The sequence below is a fragment of the Tenrec ecaudatus genome, chromosome 8, assembly GCF_050624435.1.
Source record: "Tenrec ecaudatus isolate mTenEca1 chromosome 8, mTenEca1.hap1, whole genome shotgun sequence".
NCBI lineage: Eukaryota > Metazoa > Chordata > Mammalia > Afrosoricida > Tenrecidae > Tenrec > Tenrec ecaudatus.
In genome coordinates, this window is record NC_134537.1 from 29,139,276 (window position 1) to 29,155,269 (window position 15,994).

The 15,994-nt window shown below is 47.2% G+C and overlaps 1 protein-coding gene across 5 annotated transcripts in view; it reads left to right on the forward strand.

The window, feature by feature from the left end:
- Positions 1 to 15,994, forward strand: part of ST6GAL1 (ST6 beta-galactoside alpha-2,6-sialyltransferase 1) — a 135,084-nt gene that overhangs the window by 40,946 nt on the left and 78,144 nt on the right. Inside the window, exon 1 of one of the 5 annotated variants that reach the window (XM_075556189.1) lies at positions 3,540 to 3,667. The exons of the other annotated variants lie outside the window; for them this stretch is intronic. The gene's annotated coding sequence lies outside the window, so the exon portion shown is untranslated. Of the gene's footprint in view, positions 1 to 3,539; positions 3,668 to 15,994 lie in introns of those variants that run through there. 5 annotated transcript variants of the gene reach the window in all.

A 15,994-nucleotide genomic window follows, 5' to 3' on the forward strand; every position in this document is an offset into this window, starting at 1 on the left:
CCGTCTGTGGCTTCACGATGAAGAGCGAAGGGCCCTTGCTTTGGGGACATTTGGGTTTGAGTTTTGTTTGGGCCATATCTCCTCTGCGGGTGAATCATTATTTAGGTCAATTTCTTCCGCAAACTAGAGGCCTGTTTTTTGTTTTATGGAGACATAATCGACATACAATAAGCTGCCCTTATTTGAAGTTGTCCCATCTGAATTTTGATATATGTGTACACCCGTATACACACTCACAATAAGCAAACCAAACGCAAACAAAAAACCCACACTCCTGAAACTTATACCCACACTGAGGTTAATTAACATAATCATCACCCCTGAAATATTTCTTCCTGTGCCAGTTGGAATCCCTTCTCTTCTGTCTTCCCATTCATTCCCTGCCCCTTATCTCCAGGCAGTCATTACCCTGCTGACACCCGAGCAGCCTGCATTTTCTAGAGCTTTATGTAGATGGAACCAGACAGTGTGGATGCTTCTTTTGTGCAGTCTGATGTTGGTACTCCCCCTCGTGCATAGCATTCTTTTGTTGCTCAGTAGTCTTCCAGTGATGGACGCACCCCTACTCGTTGATTCATTCACCAGTTGAGAGCCAGCCATCTGGATTGTTTCCAATGTTTGATGATTGACGTAAACATACCCCCCCCCCCACTACAAGCATTGGTGAAAAAGTCTTTGTAACTACACATGCTTTCCTTTCTCTAAAATAAGTACCTGATCTTACAGTGGCTGGGTCTAATGAAAGGTGCATGGCTCAACTGCTGATGGAGTTGCCTGTTTTCTAGAGGGGCTGCCATGTTACATTATCACTGACTGTGATGCACACACGGAAACACAAAGCATCGGCGGAACACAATGCATTTATTGTGAGTGGGTAGGAATTGAGTCCGGCAGCATCAAGAACTGAAAGTGCAGGCGTACCTCGAAGACATTGTGAGTTTGGTTCAAGACCACTGCAATAAAGATATTATATCAATAAGGTGAAGCATGTCATTAAAACAATTTGCAGTATGTATCAAAATTATGTTTGCACAATAGTCTATTAAGAGTGATACATGATGAAGTTTGGAATAGGGTGAGAATTTCAACACGTGACACAGAGACAGACACAAAGTGAGTACCCGCTAGCGGGAAAATGGCACCGATAGACTCGATGCGGTGTTGCCACAAACCTTCAAGATGGAAAAGCACCTCCACCATGGATTAAAAAAAAAAAAAAGGACCACAAGTTCGATGAGGGAGGTGATTAGCTTTATCAGACATAAATCATTGTAACGTCGATTGTGGCAGATGTGGTTAGGTTACAATGTATTACCTATCTCCCCTTTGACCCATTTGAAAGTTAGTTCAGTTGAAAAAAAAAAAAGTGAAGGGAAATGCACTTGGATGGAGCCTCCGGGAGCCTCCCCTCGACCATGGGCCAGGAAAGCGCAGTGCGCAGCCTTGCTGTCAGGCAGAGTGCACTGGGGGTGGATGGGTTGTTGCAGATGCAGGTAGCTTACAATTTGACATCCTATCATTTGATTCCCCCTTTGCCCTATTTTAATTTATTGGTTCTAGTTTTTAATATTTTCTTTCTATTGAGGTTTTTTTCTCTGTTTTATTTTATTATTGTTGTTAGGGTTTTTTAAGTGTTAATTTGGTGTATGAAATCCAGGATAGGCAAATTTATAGCGACAGTAACTGGATTAATGGTTCCTTGGGGGCATTTGGGGGTGGTTGGGGAGAAATGAGGAGCTAATAACATTGAGAACAAGAATGAAGCTGGTCAAGGGGTGAGGGTGGGTGGGTTTAAAAGGGAAATGATGCCAAGAAGTCCTGGAAGATAAACAATGTTTGGAAACGGATTGAGATAGCGATTATATAATACTGCTTGATGTGATTGAACTATGGAATGATATATGTATAAACTCCCAATTAATAATTTTAAAATGAAGAAAATATTCTAAAATTGATTACAGTGATGACTGTACAGCTCTTCTTAATACGATTGAATTATTGAATTGTACTATTTGTGAATTATATGCCAATAAAACAGTTAAAAAAAACTACCCTTGGTGAAGTGCAGCAGCATGAGGACCAGCTAAAAGAGATGGGCCTACTTTTAGAAAGCTGCCCTCAAGAGGAGGCAGTAAAAGCAGTTTGCATAGGTCACTGGTGAATTTCTAAGAAAACGTAGCATTAAAGCAGGAGTCAGGCTTTCAGGGTTGGTCAGTTACAGTTACTAAAATAATAGACTCACAGGCAGTTACATGATAGTACTGGAGAGGTCTCTTATATCCGTTATCCATGTATCCAGTTTCTTCCAATGGTTACATCTTACATAATTACAGTACAACACCCAAACCAAGAATCTGACATTGGTACAATGTGTGTGGACAGTCCTGTGAGGTTTTATCCTGTGCAGATTTGTGTAATTATCACAGAATGCTACCATCACCATGAAGGTCTCCCTTCAGCCAGCCCTTTCTGGGGACACCCACTCTCAGTTTTCATCTCCAAAATGGTGTCATTTTGGGAATGTTATGTAAATAGAGTCATATGTCATGTAACATTTTGAGATTGAGCATTTTGAGATTGAGTTTTTTTTCCCCACTCGGCATAAAAGTCTTGAGGTCCATCCAGTGTACCCACAGTTGGCTCCTTGTTGGGATGGAGGAGTGTGTTCCCAAGGATTAAGTACTTGCACATTGAAGGCCATGTTGCCTTCCAGTTCTGGGCCAGTCCAAAAGTACTGTGAACCATCACACTCAGTCTTGTGTGGAAGTACACTTGGATTGTTCTGGGATAAATGCCCAGGAGTGACATTGCTAGGTCACGCCGTAAGTGTATTTTCAGTTTTTTTTTTTTTTTAAAAAGAAGCTGCCAAACTATTTTCCAGGGTGGCTTGTCTGGTTGACATTCCCACCGGCAATGGCAAGAGACAGTGTCTCAGCATTCCCACCGCCTTTGGACATTGGAGCGCTCCTTTGTTTTAGCTGCTCTGGGTGATGGGTGGTGCTGTCTCATTTGGCCTTCCCCTGCACACCCCTAGTGGCAACTCTTAACCTTCTTGCTTTGAGGCTCTGGCTATCTGCCACCAACACCTGCCTCCCCCACCTGTCCCCCACCCCAGCCTGTCCTCTGAGCATGAGAAGACCTAGCCTTGACCAACCTCCTTTCCCAAGTCCTGAAGCCGCCCCAGAGGGCTTCAACTCAGCCAGCTCTAGGAAACCCTTCCTTGTCCTGAGTGGACTTCTTGGGAGATTTCCCCTACCCCCACCCCGCCCCACTGAGAAACACCCAAACTGCAAAGGTCGATGATTTCTTTATTTTATATTGTGTGGTGGGGTCTGTTCCATCTGGTCCTGGTGCGCTATCATCTGGGTTTATGGCGGCCACAAGGAGGACCCCCCTGGCGCTGACCCAGGATGAGGGTCTTCTGTGTGTGCAGGCCGGACGGTGCCGAGGGCAGCGGCTGTGTCCTCAGACCCTCCTTCTGTCTACTTGTAGCAGCTTCTGTCTGCTTGTCCCACCTACAGGCGAAGAGGAAGCTTCAGGACACTGGCCAGGACGATAGCCGTCAACAATGGAGTGAACCCTTTGCTGACTGACGGCCAGCCTCTGCGTTAGAGTGGTGCTGGTTCCTGGGCTTTCTCGACTAGTCTTGATGGAAGCAGATGACCAGGTCTGACTGCTGTGCAGCCACTCTGTTTGAATCACCAACCTTCAGGTTCATTAGTCGAGTGCAGGCTGATTGTACCACCCAGTGACCTACGTCCTCAAAGTAAATCCCGGCCATGGAGTCCATGAGGACTCACAGTGACCCTGTAGGACAGGGTGGGACTGCCCCTGTTTCTGAGTTCTGAGAGTGGGAGCCTTTCATTTATTATTTGATATAAATCTTTTTACTGGGGGCTCTTTACAGCTCTTCTAACAATCTATACATCCATCGTCTCAACCACATATGTACATAAGTGGCCATCATCATTTTCAAAACATTTGCTTTCTGCTTGAGCCCTTACTATCAGCTCCTCTTTTCCCCTCCCTCCCACCCTGCCAACCTCATGACCCCTTGATAATTTATAAATTATTTTAATTTTCATATCTTACACCATCTGATGTCTCCTTCATCCACGTTTCTGTTGTTTGTCCCCCTAAGGGGATGGGTTGTACTTCGATCATTGCAATTGGTTCCCCTTCTCCCCCTCCACACTCCATTTCCTTCTAATCACTCTAACCCTTTATGAAAGTAGAAATCCTCCTAGTTCTCCCACTGAGCACCTGGTGGTTTCTACTGTACAGCTAGGGTCCCTCAACTGACTGACTATGTTGTATTCATTATGTACGAACCAGGGGGCGCTGGGGCATAGTGGTTGCTTGTTGGGCTGTGAGCTGAAAGCTCATGGGAGAAAGACAGGCCTTTAGACTCTCATCATGAGTTACAGTCTCAGAATCTCACAGGGGCACTTCTTCCCAGGGTCACTAGGAGGTGGTATCATGGCAGGCGGGTGAGTGGGTGTTACCCACCTGGTAGGGAGGTAGGAGGAGTCCCATTGGTGGAGTAGTGGGTGTCTATGCCTCTAAAGATTGAATGCCTTGGAAATGCAAAGACAGTGCTCCTTAGGGCGCCCGAGACAGAATCCACTCATGGCAGTCCATGGGGAGAGCTTTGTTTGTGCTATTTAATCCCCACAGCAACCTGAAGAGGCGCCAGGGTCACGGCCATTGAGTGGATTCTGACACAAGGTGGTGGCCCTGTAGCAACCTTGTAGGACAGAGCATAGCTGCTCCCTGAGTTTCTGAGACTTTCAATCTTTATAGGAGAAGACAGCCTATTAATAGTCTCGTTGTATAGATGGGGAACTTAAAGGCCTCTTAGCTACTATTGCGGTGCAATAGGGATTTGAACTAAGAGAAGCTGTGTGTTCTCAGCATATTACTACACTGGCTTTGTACCGGGACACACACACACACACACACACACACACACACACACACACACACTCGGTGTGTGGAGCAGGGTAAACAGGAGGAGGGCTTGCAGAGGGTGTTCTCTGGGCCTTGAGCACTTTGCAATGATGAGCTGGACAATGGACTGAAATGGAACTTCCTTCATTCAACCCTGTGCTGGGGGAGGGGCAGGGACAGAGAGAAACGGGAAATGGAGGGGGTGGGGAGTGAGTGCTTGCCCCAGGATGTGGGGAGTCCGGGAAGGCTCTGGACACCTCCCTCTGCCTCTGGGTCATCTGCTCCAGGTCCTGCGCTGCAGTCAGGGCTGACTCACTCATTGTGGGCAGGGGCTGGAGGAAGATGACAGCGGCACCCTGGCACCCTGACCGAGAGGAGAGCACACTGCCTCTTGGGGCCCAGACTGTCAGCCTCTTCACTACGCAGTGATAACCTTAATTTGATTGCCCCACCCCCTGGGGTTTCTAGCTTAGTGGACCTGGTCGCCCTCTTCCCTGGTAGGCTCTGAGAGGACAAGGAGCGTGGCTCTTCTCCCAGTGCCCAGTGCAGAAACCGCACGTAGTAGGTGCTCAGTTTAAAAAACATCTAAGAGTCGGTGGTAGGTGCACATTGCTTTGAAGGACACCTGGGGTGCTGCGAGGGAACTGAGTGGGGCGTTGATGCTATGTCCTGACTACAGGCTGACCTTGCCTTTGACCTTCCCTGTGCTCCCCCAACCCCCTAGCCATTCAGTTGCTGCTGCTGCAGGACCTTGAGAGAGAACTCAATGCTCATGCCTCTTAGGGCTGGATCATCTTTTCTGTTTGTTTCTCAACATGCGTATGACTCAGTTAATTTATTACTCAGCCGAACACCATGAAAACACAACGGTCAAACCAAACAAAGGGGTACAGAGGGACAATTTATATCCCATGAAATTAACCCATTTGCTGTGTAGGATTTTTTTTCTTCAGTGAATTTGCTGAGTTGTGCAATTATCACAGTCCCATTTTAGGCATTTTCATCACCTTTGAGTTATCCTTACATAGAAAAGCCAAGAGACTTAGTATATGGGATCCATTTCCTGTTCTCAGTAGGAGACTCTCATTAATTAATTCAGTCAGTACTTGCTGAGAGCCTACTGAAGCCCACAGCTGGACTTGGTGCAAAAGTGAATAAAGAGATAAGGCAGAAAGAGGGCTGCTTTCTTGTGAGCCAGCTCAGTTCTTGATGGAAGACGTGTGTGTTTTGTGACAAATGCTGGTTTTCTGCCCTCACTTGAGGATCAGACAAGGCCCTTGCTTCTTCTTTTTTAAATAAACGTAATACTTTGTTTAATAATATTAATTACTTAAAAATCATTTTATTGGGGGCTCATAGAACTCTTATCACAATCCATACATAAATCAATTGTGTAAAGCATATTTGTACATTTGTTACCCTCATCATTCTCAGAACATTTGCTATCCACATAAGCCCCTGCTATCAGCTACTCATTTTCCCCTTCCCTCCCCTCTCCCTCATGAACCCTTGATCATTTAGAAATTATTATTTTGTGATATCTTACACTATCTGACATCTCCCTCCACCCACTTTTCTGTTGTCTGTCCCCCAGGGTGGAGGTTATATGTAGATCCTTATAATTGGTTCCCCCTCTCTATCCCACCCTCTCCCAGCTCTCCCTATATCCCCACGGTCACCACTGGTCCTGAAGGGATCATTCATCCTGGATTCCCTGTGTTTCCAGTTCCTATCTGTACCAGTGTACATCCTCTTGTCTAGCCAGATTTGTAAGGTAGAATTGGGATCATGATGGTGGGGAGGAAGCATTTAGGCACTAGAGGAAAGTTGTATGTTTCATTGTTGCTACACTGCACCCTAACTGGTTCATTTCCTCCCCGTAACCCTTCTGTAAGGGGATGTCCAGTTACCTATAGATGGGCTTTGGGTCCCCACTCTGCACTCCCCCTCATTCACAATGATATGATTATTTTTTTCTTTGATGCCTGATAAATTATCCCTTCAGCACCTGATTATCACGCAGGCTGGTATGCTTCTTCCATGTGAGCTTTGTTGCTTCTGAACTAGATGGCCACTTATTTACCTTCAAGTCTTGAAGACCCTAGATGCTGTATCTTTTCATAGCCGGGTACCATCAGCTTTCTTCGCCACATTTGCTTATGCACCCACTTTGTCTTCAGCAATCGTGTTGGGAAGGTGAGCATCATGGAATGCCAGTTTAATAGAAGAAAGTATTCTTGCATTGAGGGAGTGCTTGAGTGGAGGCCCAATGTCCATCTGCTACCTTAATACTAAACCTATAAATATATGCACATAGATCTATTTCCCCATCCTCATATATAAATATATATATACATATGTACATGTCTTTATTTAGACCTCTAGAAATGCCCTTTACCTCCTAGCTCTTTCCTCTATTGCCGTTTACTCTCCAGCCCTTGCTTTCATAATAGCCGGTGTTACACAGGATTATTGGTGGAAAAAACAGAGAAGTGTACTCTACAAAGTGAGGAAACACCTCAAACCTTAGCAAGTGTGGGTGCAGGACCTGGCAAGAGAGGAAAGTGCATGTTCTGTCTACAGTGCAAAGAATTGACAGGTGGAATTGGGGTTGGAAGTGAAGGAAGAAGTGAACATGAGCTGTCTGGGCGGTGGGCCAGCGAGCAGGGCAAATTCAGGAGCTGTGATGGCTGATGTTACACGTCCACTTTTCTCAGCCATGATTCTCAGTGTCATGTAAGTATCCTTCATTTTCTAATCTGATGGAGGGGAGTTGCTTTGGGGTGTGGGCTGCATCCTATATACATATATATAGGAATCTGGGGCTACTCCAAATTAGGAATTGAGCTGCTAACCACGAGGTCAGTAGTTCAAAACAACCATCTGCTCCTTGGGAGAAAGATGATGAGGCAGTCTTCTCCCGTAAAGATCCAGAGCAGTGGTTCTCAGCCTTCCGAAAGCCGCAACCCTTTCATACAGTTCCTCAGGTTGTGGTGACCCCCAACTAAAAAATTATTTTTGTTGCTACTTCATCACTGTCATTTTGCTACTGTGATGCATCGGGTGACCCCCATGCAAGGGGTGTTCAACCCACAAAGGGCTCGCGATCCCCTGGTTGTGAACCGCTGATCTAGAGTCTCAGAAACCCTCCATAGTGTCACCCTGAGTCAGAATCAGGGGAATGAGTTTTTGGTTTATATATAAATCCATGTATATTTGCCTCGAATTGAACTAACTCAGTAGATCCCCTTGGAAGCCATTGTTTTAATGAGACCTTTTTTAAAATTTTTATTGGAAAGCACCCCAATGAGAGATTAAGACCAGGCTATTACTGAGAGTACTTGTCTGCAGCCATCCTCCAATTACAGAGACATGTTTTGTTTGGAATAATCCTGCACATTTTTACAGTTGGACCGCAGTAGGAATGCATATATCCACTCCTTCCTTTATACATGCGCGCACATATATTAAAGAGCATGTGCAGAGAACCCCGTCTAGGACAAGAGCTAAAGGAAGTCGCTGGGTGGTGCAGACGGTTAAGCACCCATAGCTCGGAAGAAAGATCTGCTCATCAGTTTCTGATCACAACCAGGGAAGCCCTCTGGAGACCCGTTGTCTTCTGCACACACGAGGTCAGAATTAACTTAATGGCAATGAGTTTGGCTTCATCTTGCGTTGGTTGGGTGTGGCTTGAAAGGGGTGGGTGAGGTGTGTAGACAGCCCTTTGAACTGCACAGCGTAGACAAGGAAGAAGCTGCTCAGTTTCTCAGCTGAGGTTGGTTTGTTCCCAGCCCCGCTGCAGGAGATGAAGGCAGTGGGAGGAGAGAGATGAGAAACAGTGTGTGGTTTAGAAGGCTATCCCGAGCACTGCCAGTGCTGCATTGAATACACTTGGCGCCAAATTGATGGGTTGGAGGTTGGAGTCCACCAACAGGCATCTTGGAAGAAAAGCCTGGTAATCCTCAGGAAATAAAAAGCAGTCCTGGAAAACTGCCCGGACCGACATACACGGGGTTGCTGTGAGTTCGAGACCACTTAACAGCTGATGATACATAGCAGATGATGGGGAGCTAATCTGGCTCGGTGGGCAAGGAGGGAGGAAGTCGATGGGGAGAGAATTCTGCCAGGTGAAAGGAGAGAGCTAACTCCTCCTTGATCCAGACCTGTTCTGTCCATCTGCCTGGAGCACTTGGTCCGCGGAGATCAGTCCCTAGTTTTCAGCTGGTCTAAAACCAGACCCTTTTGCTTCCCTGTCTCAATCTTTCCTCCTCTTATCTGGCAGAGACAAGATGATTTTCCCCTCCCATTTACGCCTTTCCTTGAGTGATAGATAACTCCTGCGTAGGAGGAAGGAGGGCAGCGGGGCTGAACTCGGCACTGGGGAAAGGCAGTACCATAGAAGGCTTTGCTGGGAGGGGGACTGACTGGTTCAGCTACATGCCGCCCAGAGGAATGAGGAAGGGCCGCAAGACTCAGGGCTGGAACCAGGGTGAGACAAGCCAGGTGCCCAGGGCACACAATTTAAGTAGACCCTGTCGGACGGCCCTGTGCTTTGACAACCCGGAGAATGGAGCGCCTCCTGAAACTGTGGGCTAGTTGCTTCCTTTGCCCCGTCCTCTTCCTGGCCTGGGGAGGAAATGGCCCTTGGGAGGATTTGGGTGACCTTGGACACAGTAGATTGCAGAGAGACAAGAATCACCAGTGGAACTATTTCTTCTGAGGACGCCTCCCAGTGGAAGCTGCCAGAAGTTAGCTGAAGGCCTTCTTGGCTCCCTTCTCTTCACCCCAAGGTCTCATTGGACCCTAGGGAACAGGGCTCCCTAGACCACATTAGAAGATCGCAGTCAAACCCAACTCTCTTCTTACTTATGAACATTCTGAGACCTAGAGAAATGTGTGACCCCTTTTGCTTTTCTTTAATTTCTTGCCTGCATTTGTCTTTACATTCCCAATTTCCCCTGCCCAACATCTTCTGGCCCTGCACCCTAAGGAGCCATGGTGGTGTGGCGGGTTAAGCATTGGGCTGCTTGCTCACCAAAAACCAGTGGTTTAAACCAAAGCCTCTGAGAAAGGTAGGGCAGTCGGACTCCATAAAGCATGCCAGTGTCAGAGGCCCTGTAGAACAGCTCCACTCTATCCTATTGGGTCACTGTGAGTTGGAATCAACTTCACTGTAGTGGGTGGGGATTTGCATTAATACGAATTGGGAACCATTGATTCGTTTACATGAGAAGGTTGAGGTCTAATTCTGAGACACCCATTTCTTTCTTGAGCTTAGCAAGCTCTGTTTTAGGGGCCTTCACTTACATGCTTTTATTCACTCTTTGAATGGTCCTGTCTGCGTCCTCCTTCCTCCAGATGAAGAAACGGAGGCTCAAAGAGACCCTATGCTTTGCCTAAACTGGTGTAAGCTTCTAAGTGGAGCGAAGGAGCCCTGATGGGACTGTTGGGTAGCGGCTGGTGCTCCTGTCCACCAGCGGCCCCTCGGGAGAGAAAGGAGGCTATCTGCTGCCATCAAAGCTTGTCGCCTTGGAAACCCCGTAGAAGGTTGCTTGGAGTCACAATTGACTCGGTGGCAGTGGGCTTGGCTTTGGCTTTCAGTGACGCTGCTGGAACCTAAAATCTACATTTTCTTCCACAGAATATACGAGGGGGCATCACACGGGAAAATTCCATCATGTTAAAAAAATTATGCAATGCTTCATGAATTTGGGTGTCATCTTTGCATGGGTGATGTGGGGGGTGCTTGCTAATCTCTGCGTTGTTCTAATCTTGGTATACGCGCTCCCATATTTCATGACTGCTTGATGTGTCCTGTCCCTGGTTGAGCTGTAGAAGATGCAGAGCAAATGAAAGAGAGAGGAAACAAACAAAATATATACCTCTGAGACCTACTGTGTTTGTCCCAAGGTAGAGGGGTGGTTGGTCTGTTTGGTCTCCTGCCCTAGGTGGGGCTCTGGGCTGCCGGCCTGTGGTGTTTTGGGAGCTATTACTGAGATGAAATCCACGGTCTAATTCTCTCCTTTGCCAAGATGTCACCTGGACTGCTTTCTCTTCACTGGGTCTCTAAGTATCTAATGAAACCACACCAAGGCAGCAGAGACATGGGGCTCAGTCCTTTATTCGGCCAGGAGCTCAATTCTTTCTCTCACACCTGCTTCCCCTTTCCCTCAGGTCTCCTAGCTTTTGTCCCCAGTGGTTCCTTTCAGCCGCTGTCCCTCAGCAGAGCTCTGCTTCAGCTCCGTGACTTAGGCCCGATAAGGACAAGCTATTTTGATCTCCTTTGCCCTAAGCTCCACTGAGAATTTGGACCCAATGTTTCTGCTTGTCATTGTAGACTGTTTGCCAGAGTTTGTGGAAAAAGGCTTGTATTATTAATACCCCTGCCGGGAACAGCTGTGCCCTGCCAGGTTGTCATGTGAGACTCTGACAAGCCCTGAGCTGTACGGTTCATAGCCTTCCCGGGCCCACTGGGTCAGGCTCAACATGTGAGCCTAAGACCCTGCAGGCAGCCAAGGGGGCAGAAAATCAACTTGGAAAGGACTAGCCAGGGTCTCACTTAGGAATTTACAGTAGGCCGGTGTGAATCTCAGAAGGCCCGATTCCAGCCCACAGCTCTGTGGGGTCAACTATTTTTGAATGTCTTTTTATAGGACAGCCCCCTCCCCTATAAGGAAAAAAAATGAGGATGCTAATAACTAGTTAAATAATAGAGATTCATCATTCCTTACAGTGGACACTGTATCCCTCTTCAGATTAATCTTGTGGGAGGAGAGAGATGAGAAACAGTGTATCATTTACAAGGCTATTTAGAGGACCTAGATGAATTTTTATGATGATAAAATATACGTACCTATATATAACAAAACATTTGCCAAATTAACCGTTTTCACGTGTACAATTGAGTGACCTGTATTTATCATGTTGTACAACTCTTTTTGTTGTTGTGCAACTCCAAATTATTCCACCACCATTAACAGATTCTTGTTCCATAAGGAGTCCTGGTGGAGCAGTGGGTTTTCCATTGAGCCTCTAACCCCAAGGTCGGTGGTTGGAATCCATCAGTTGCACCAAGGGAGATCCATGGGGCTGCCTGCTTCTGTACAGATTTAAAGTCTCAGAAACCCAAAGAACAGCTCCACCCAGTCCGGTTGGGAATCGAGTGGACCTTTTCAGGGTTCCCTCAACTCAAGGGCAGTGAGTTTGGTTTGGGTTGGAAGCAAAGATTCTCCGTTCTCTCTACCCCCCCCCCCCATTTCTGGTAGCCTTTAGTCGTGAATTAATTTGAATCCTTGTTCTGAGGGTTGGGGTGTGGGACTTGCTATCTTCATTTAATAGTGGAGGGAAAGAGTGCTCAGAGAGGTTAAACGTATTTCCATGGTCACTTTGGTCACCAAGCGGAGTCGGGCTGCCATGGACATGCTTAGCCTCCTGCCAGAGTTCACCTTCAGGCCGCCACTGCTGTGTGGCCCTGATTGCCACCACGGCCCTCCATCTGTGAACATCCCCGGAACCTGGTCCTCCCTGGACAATTGACCGGAAGGCAACACCAGCAGGCCTGGGGGCCGGTGAGGAGTCCCTGGGTGGTGTGCAAGTGTTTCTGTGCTTGGCTACTCCCTGAACTGGTGGCATTTCACTCCCACCCAGAGGCACCTTGGAAGACCTGGTGACCAGCTGTGGGGCAGTTCTGCTGTGCACACATGAGTTGGATTTGACTCCGAAGCACCCAATGAGAACAAGGGAAGGGTTAGTAGGGAAGAGGGCCAGCCTTCGCGCCTGGATCCTCTCTGGCCCCTTCTCCCCAGTCAATGACATATGTCCCCCTCTCACCTGTCTTTGTCCCTTCTCAGTTTCCTTGTCATACCAGAAGCTCCACGTGAGGTTTAGAGAGAATCTAACATCCCCTGTTTGCTGAGAAAATCTCCAGTCAGTGTTACTTGCAAGGTAGACTGGGACTAACACGCGTTAAGCCTGGAGTCGACAACTCTGTGGAGCCTCACTTCTCAGCACTGTGAGAGATGCCCCTCATTCACATCACACCCGGCTCCCCACTCCCTCAGGAAAGCTGGGATGCAGGTCGGAGACCTGGCTGCATTGCTGTCTTTCTGTTGGGCATGCCTTTGTCTGTTAACCCAGCCTTCCCAACTCAGGATAAGCATTCGCTTCTCTGACTTCTTCTAGAAGGGGAGGTCCCTACTTGGCCCTCGGTTCTTCATACTGTCCGTGGCTTTACATCCATCCATTTCTGGGGTTTCCTCTCCTCCAGGCCTCTAGTGCAAGGCCGCCTTTCTCACTGCCATCGAGTCAGTACCAGACCAGGATCTGCCTGGCCTAAAGAGTCACATGCAGCTCTCATGAAAAAGAACTAGTTTCAGGCACCTTTTCAGAGTTTGAGTCAGCCTGGCTGGGGTGGGGCCTCGGGAACAGGGGCTTTGCCAGATACTGCATGGGTTCGTGGAAATGAGCAAGCCTGTGATAAAGTGGCACAGAGCTGGCTTTGGCTCGGTGACCCCTACGCACAGCAGAAAGAAGCACTGTCTGGTCCTGCGCCCTCCTCCTGTGGTTGGTAGACTTGAGCCCGCGGAGGGCTGCTCCGGGTCAGTCTCCTTGAGGGACTTCCTCGTTTTGGCGGGCTTCTTTTACTTCCTCTTTTCACTTTGCCAAGCAGGACGTCCTTCTCCAGGGATGGTCCTTTCTGATGTATCCAAAGTACGTGAGATGAAGTCATAGCCATTCTTCCTCCGAAGGCGCATTCTGGCTGACCTTCTTCCAAGACAGATTTGTTTGTTCCTCTGGCTGTCATGCTCAACATTCTTTGTGAGCAACATAATTCACATGCATCGATTCATTTCCTTCTTCATTGTCCAACTTCCACATGCATAGGAGGTGATTAAACCACCTGAGCTTGCATCAGGGTACCTCATTCTCCCAAGCGACAGGCTTTTTAACACGCTTGCAGGAGACTTTCCGGGTACAACTCTTAGCGGCCTCTCCCATGAGTGAAGCACTGTATGACATGTCCCTGCCAGAAAGATGCAACTTAGGACGGCCTCTCAAGCAATGTTAGCCATTAGTATTACGATCTGAATTGATTGAAAAGGTTATCTTACCCTAAAAGGATTTAACTGCTCGTTCGTCCCAACAGTAGATTTTAAAAGTAGAACATGAAAACAATGCAATTCGTAGCAGTAGATGAAATTAGCTGCTCTGAAAAGTCCCTGTCACTCATGGTCAAGCACATGTGGAGGGCATTGCAAAAATTAGCTCTTCTAGAATGATTAGTCCAAGATGACTCACTATGAGATGGAGATGGAAGATACCCCAAATGCGCAACTTTTCCAAAAGGATACACCACACCATTATCCTTAACATCAACCACAACTCTTCCCCTTAATATGGCCCCTCACAGTCCAGGGTTCTGCGATTTACTGCAGTGGCTCACGACTCTCACAGAGCATTAAGGAAATAGCTCACGAGGTTATGCACATGGGTAATTCCTAATCTGAAGTCCAGGTGTCTGTCTGGAGTGTTCTGCCTCTTGCATAAGGTTTTAGAAGCTGGTGAAATCGGTTCTGGTGAGAGGTTGCAAACCAAATTCTAAGAACCGGAAGTGAGGCAGAGGCGAGCTAGATGTAGGATCTAGGGGTGGACTCTAAAATGTCCAAAAGTAAAGCAGGGCTCCTTTGCTTCTGTGCATGCTCAGTCCAAATGGGGAGGTGATGGGGTTGAGGGAGATCATTTTGCATTCTACAGCCCTTCCCTCAATGAGGAAACTAAAGGTGCTCTGGGAAGGTGGAACCTCCAAACAGATCTCCCTTCAGCCCTGTCTCAATATCAGAACTGAACTCACTCCTAAAGACCAGACTTTACAACACGTCACAGAGGGGAGTATTATGGCTAGAAGGGATCCTATGAAATGACAAACTACATCTTGAGGATAAGCGTTTGGCTATCCTTCTTTGGGGACCCGAGTCCAGCGAGCTGTGTCAGGTGTCTGTGTGCTCAGGGGATGGAGTGGGACAGTTATGCCCGGGATGGAGTGGGACAGTTATGCCTGTCGACTCTGGGAGGAGAGGGAGGGGAGTAGAGTGACCCCTTAACTCCTTGCCTGGCGCCCTGGGCTCGCTGCTCCCGCAGTCTTCTCAGCGGCATCCGTGGGCCCTTCACACGTCTGCGTCAGTGCTCCTCAGTGAAGTGTAAGGATGCCTACCAAGACACAAAGGCTGTGGCTTGGTTCGCACCCTCTACTGAAGGCCAGGATTTTACTAGCTTTCATATAGTTCAACATGAGAATCCCTTAACTAAGGAATCTTGGTGAGAAGGGCCCTATGAAGTGACTGCATCTCTGGTGGTGGGTGTGCATGGGGTGCATTGGCTGGGAATCAAACCTAGGTCTCCTTCGAGGAAGGTGAGAATTCTTCACTGAACCACCAATATATGCATTTCCACTTTGAATTTTATTTATTTGTTTTATATGAATCAATATTATTTTTAATGTTTTATTATGAATTGCATGAAGGTTTAAAGAGCAGGTCATTAGTTTTATATTTAAGGTTTCATTTCCTTCGTTGTAATCTTTTTAATGTAAAACACCCATCCTACCTCTTCAAGTGTTTCCCATCCTATCCTAAATTTCTTATTGTAAATCAGGTGAGGGATTACACTTGAGATACTCAACCTTTTATTCAACAGTTTAAACTACTAATCAAACCCTCCAGTAGTTTATCCTACACCCAAGCAAACCCCCCTATAAAAATACTTTTACTGGGGGCTCTTATATCTCTTATCACAATCCATACATCCATCCAGTATGTCAAGCACATTCGCACATATGCTGCCATCATCATTTTCAAAGCATTCTCTTCCCACTTGAGCCCCTGATATCTGCTCCCCATTTCATCCCCCTCTGTCCCTTGCCTGTCCTCCCTCACAAACCCTTGATAAGTTATAGATTATTATTTCCAGATCTTACATCGTCCTCTGTCGCCCCTCACCCACTTTTCCGTTATTCGTTCCCCTGGTAGGGGGTTCTAGATTGATCCTT